This window comes from Schistocerca serialis, chromosome 4, assembly GCF_023864345.2.
Source record: "Schistocerca serialis cubense isolate TAMUIC-IGC-003099 chromosome 4, iqSchSeri2.2, whole genome shotgun sequence".
Classification (NCBI taxonomy): Eukaryota; Metazoa; Arthropoda; class Insecta; order Orthoptera; family Acrididae; genus Schistocerca; species Schistocerca serialis.
The window spans coordinates 852,615,178-852,620,092 of NC_064641.1; positions in this window are offsets into that span (position 1 = coordinate 852,615,178).

The following is a 4,915-nucleotide window of genomic DNA, read 5'->3' on the forward strand; positions in this document are numbered from 1 at the left end:
TAGTTCACTCCCTTTAGGAGCCTGTTATACCGTTTTCATACTTCGTAGCCAGCAAGTTTGCTTTCAGCATGCTCTTTGGCGATCTCACTGGTATTCAATACCATATCTCCATGTTCTTCCTGTGATTTACTAAGGTGCTTGCACTCACTGGTCTTTTCGTGGATTATGCTCTTAACTTTCCATCTTTCGTGCCCACCCATCTTTGCCAAGGTTACAGTTCACCATTAGAACCCCTTCGCTAAGTATTTGATTTTCATTTGTCTTTTCTCACAAGAAACCCCTCGAGTGCGAGGTAGCAGTTTCAATCTTCAGTAACGCTCATTTGAAAGTGTTGTGTTTACAATTATGACAGGAGAAATATTAGCTGCCAATGACGCTCCATGTGCACCAGGAGGGCGACAGAAAATGAGTCTCCGGGAGGCGCAGAGATCGACCTTCTATGGGATGTGTGTATTACACTTCACAAAATGGACATCGTAGAAATGTCCAACACAAACTGTTAACTTGCACAATGAACACCGACTAAAAAATATCGCACACCAGCGATCACAAAGATTCTCACCACTCCTTGAGAGTTACAAACCGATACAGAGGCTGAATTTGTCCAACGGCTCCAGATGGTAGGAACTGGAACGTCACACACTTCTCAGGAGGTATAGTTTGCTCTAAACGAATATGATTTTTACACGCAGAGGAGGAATCGAGCAAAAGCAAGTTATTTTGACGAGCTATTGGCCAAAAGGAGTGCTCATACCATAGTTGTAGTTCTCTTACGTCCATTTTCTCACTCTTGATTGCTGTGCTGTAAATATTCACTACTGCCCCTGCAAGCTCACGCGAAAGAATCACAGGTGCAAGAGCACCTCCAGCTTCTCGCAGCACTTCCAACCAATTTACCATCCGGATTAACAATCGGCAAAATTGTATACGAATGCGTTAAGGCATTGATGCTAGTTGATATTGATACAACTGTCTTTCTACCTCAAATATTCAGGGATCCTCTCATATGCATTTCCTCTCCAAACTCCGATTGGTCGGAGTTGAAAATAATTTTTTTCCTGGGATAAGTTAGCTTGTCATCTACAAATTTGCGGGCCGATTCCGTAGTTTGCTGTGCATCGTCAAGTTGACGCTTTGTTTAAAGTTTCGTTGTCTTAGTCTGCCGATTTTGTAGCACTGTTTGAAGTTGTGCAACCATCCGGTGCTTCCCTCGAAATCACGGTAATCGGTTGTCCTTTAGTATGGTTCACTAGAGACGGGATTTGTGGCTCCCTGTCCGACCAGGATGATGAACTACGTGGCTCGACACCTGTTTCAGTGTCACTTTCACTTGTTAAGCATACATCGTCAACAGCGTACTCCTCGTGTACATTGTCCTCACAATCTACCATATGCGACACCACAAATTCCGTTGACTCATCTTTCAGAAACGCTAATATTTTATCTGCCTCTTCTTTCTCACTCTGCGAAATTCCTTGGATTCCTTTCTGACCAAATGTCATCTGCGGCAACTGTTGTAGCATACGGAGTGTTCAGAAAGTCTCTCCGCAGTGCCGTATGATTGTTAACCGCAGTGCCGTATGATTGTTAACCGCAGTATGCCGCAGTGAATATACCGAAATGAAACTCAGTGAAATACAAGTTATTAATTTATTGAATATTCGTTTTTACTTACAAATTTTCACCTTAAATGTTGAAAGTGTCCCTCCTGTTGTTGAATACATAATTCAATTCGTCTAATCATGTTTCCAAACACAAGCTGTAAAATTTCTTCTGTAACAGAAGCAGTGAAAGTGGATATTGCAGTTTTCAATGCATCGATGGATTATGGACGGTTTTTATAGACAGTTGCTTTCGATACATCCCAGAAGAAACAGTTAGGTGGTGTTAGGTCAGGCGATCGTTAAGGCCTAAGTCCCTGTGAAATTATGTGATCTCCAAAAACATCAGTAAGCAGTGACATTGAAACGCGAGTGTATGCGCGGTTGCACCATCTTGTTGAAAATAACCGCTCAGTATTTCACTTACCACAAGTTCTCCTACGACGCCGGCCGGAGTGGCCGTGCGGTTCTAGGCGCTACAGTCTGGAACCGGGCGACCGCTACGGTCGCAGGTTCGAATCCTGCTTCGGGCATGGATGTGTGTGATGTCCTAAGGTTAGTTAGGTTTAATTAGTTCTAAGTTCTAGGCGACCTCAGAAGTTACGTCGCATAGTGCTCAGAGCCATTTGAACCATTTTCTCCTATGAATTGGTCCAGAATATTACTGCAGTATTGTTGTGCGTTTATTGTTTCCTTGTAAAAATCCAGGCAAGCAAACCATCATACGGCACGCGCGGCTAACAATCATACGGCACTGCTGAGAGACTTTTTGAACGCCCCGTATAATGCAATGTTAGTTCTGTTTATCGTTGCAATTGCTCTGCTTTGTATCAGCATCATTAGTAGTGTAGCACTGTTGTGAGTTACTCGTCGACTAAGGAGTGCAATCATGCTCCTTAGCCTCATGCTGTGCTCACCATCGGATATCTCCAGTCTCGCCCCCTGTTGCCATTAGCAGCCAATGTTGTGTTGCACGGCAGACAATACGTGGGGCGTGGAATGCCGTAAATATCATTGGTCTTTTGGGACCTCTCGCTCAAAGGGTTGCTTGTCGGCGGATAACACATGTGTTTTACTTTACGACAATAAATGTGTTTGTTGTAGTGTCCACTTGTTTCTGTTAGAGACTAGATGATCCCTACTCTCATTAATATGTCTATGTGCGCGGTGTGATACCCACATTGTCATGTTTGGTTCGGCCAGCCATACTACTTATTATTCAGTAAGACATTATTATTTTCGTTAAGGATCGGACTTGAGCATTTACTGATATGTTAGACAGCACTACCCATAACCCACACCTTGTTGCCGGCTCTTGAGTGTTGGCGAAGACCGTGGAGAGCTGTTCGATTATTCTTTCTCTTTCGTGGAGAAAACGACACCAGCCCTTTAATGTCGACTTTTTTTCTCTTTTCTAATGCAGTTCGTACATAACTATTGAGCTTTTGCTACAATGAAAATTTTGTAACTTGAAAATCGGAAAATACAAACCTACAAATCCTTGACATTTTTATAAACCTTTAATGCAGATTAATTTTTTTTGTTTTAATGTGAATCAAAATTCGGAGAAACTGACGAAATCAGACCAGAACAAATTTATAAAATATGCTGCTAACGTTTATAAGAGAAGCCTAAATTAGCTAAAGAAGTGGTTTAATTTCGAAACCTTCGCCTTTTAAGAAATTCGGTATCATGAGCATGGAACGATGAGATGATCTTTGATAGTCTTATATATGTTGTAAATGACGGTAGTATAAAAGTAAAAGGTGCGAAGTTGTACAATGAATTCGCTGCGTTGAGAAGCGTCACTGGGAGTTTTAAAACTTCAGGTTCGCCCACATACCAAAAGTGGCCTCGTTTCTTTACTAAAGCTGCAGCTTCAAACTTAGAACAAATGTTTCCTCTGATGAAAAATTTGTGGGCTGATGAGCAAAACAAACATAAGATGAAATCTGTGGAAAATGAATTTCTTGTTACAATAAACTACAACTTGAGCTGCTCAGAGTTCTGTCAGCATGTTCCACAGGAGGAGAAACGTCTAGAGGCCGCTTCATCAGATAACAAGTACGTCTGTAAGTTCTCGCCCTAACCACATTGATTTTCACCAATGTACACGGCAAACACTGCCAACTTTTAAACATTTTAAGTTTCAAGTATGGTACTTGTAGTTCAGTGTTGCTGTGAGGATAAAATCTGACGAACATTAGTAAGAACTGCACAATTAATGTAAGAGTGTTCAGTGCCATCTCTTGTTTAAAAAGCGTCCCGACTTTCGACTTGCCAAAGGTGGCAGTGTCTCGACTTTTGTCCTTCCAAAGGTGGCAATCCTAGCGATGTTCCATCTGATAGTGGCACCCAAAACTTTTGGAAGAGGATTAAGAATATGAAATACGGAGATTCTAAGCCAGTGTTTCCTCTTTTATCGAAGTATGTGTGGAATGCGTTAAGCCTCGCTCATTCTGGTGCCGCAGTGGAACATGTTTCTTCTTCAACTAACTTACTGAAAACTAAAACAAGAAACAGGTTAGCAGAAACACAGTATGTGGACTGCTATCGAATGGCAGTTGTTAATTCATTTCCATTAACCAGTGCAACGGCAAAACGAGTAAAACTTGTTATGTATGATGACAGTGAAGAAGGGGAGGAGTATCAGTCAGCATCACTCAGCACAAGCAGGGCGGGGCGGGGGGAGGGGGAGGTAAGGGGGAGAGGAATAATAGAGGTGCTTCAGATTTATTGGCTTTCAAGCCGTATTCATTTACTGTTCCCGGGTATGCAAGGCCACAGGCCTCAGATGCCCTGCTGTACCAACCGCCGCTGCCGTGCGCCTGTAATGCCACTCAGCTGTCCGCATCGATTGGGTCCTGTTGCCCGGTGCCGAGTCGCCTGCAAAGCCGCACCAAGCCGACACTGTTATCCAACTGTGTACACGCCTCATGCACTGATTAGCCAGAACATTATGACCAGCTACGCAATAGATGGTAAGCCCATCTTTGGTACGAGTAATATTGGCGACGCTTCGTGGTATGAAAGCACTGAAGCCTTGGTAGTTCTCTGGAGGGAGTTGGCACAACATCTGCGCACACAAGTCAACTAATTCCCAGGATGAGTCGATGAGCTCTGAGGCCACGTTCAGTCACATCCCAGATGTGTTCGTTTGGGTTTAGATCTGGCGAATTGGGGACCGAGCACATCAATTGGAACTACCCAATGTGTTCTTCGAACCATTCCATCACACTCGTGGGCTTGTAGAAAAATGCCACTGCCGTCCGAAAACATGATCGTCATAAGTGGTGTACGTCGTCGCAGTCAGT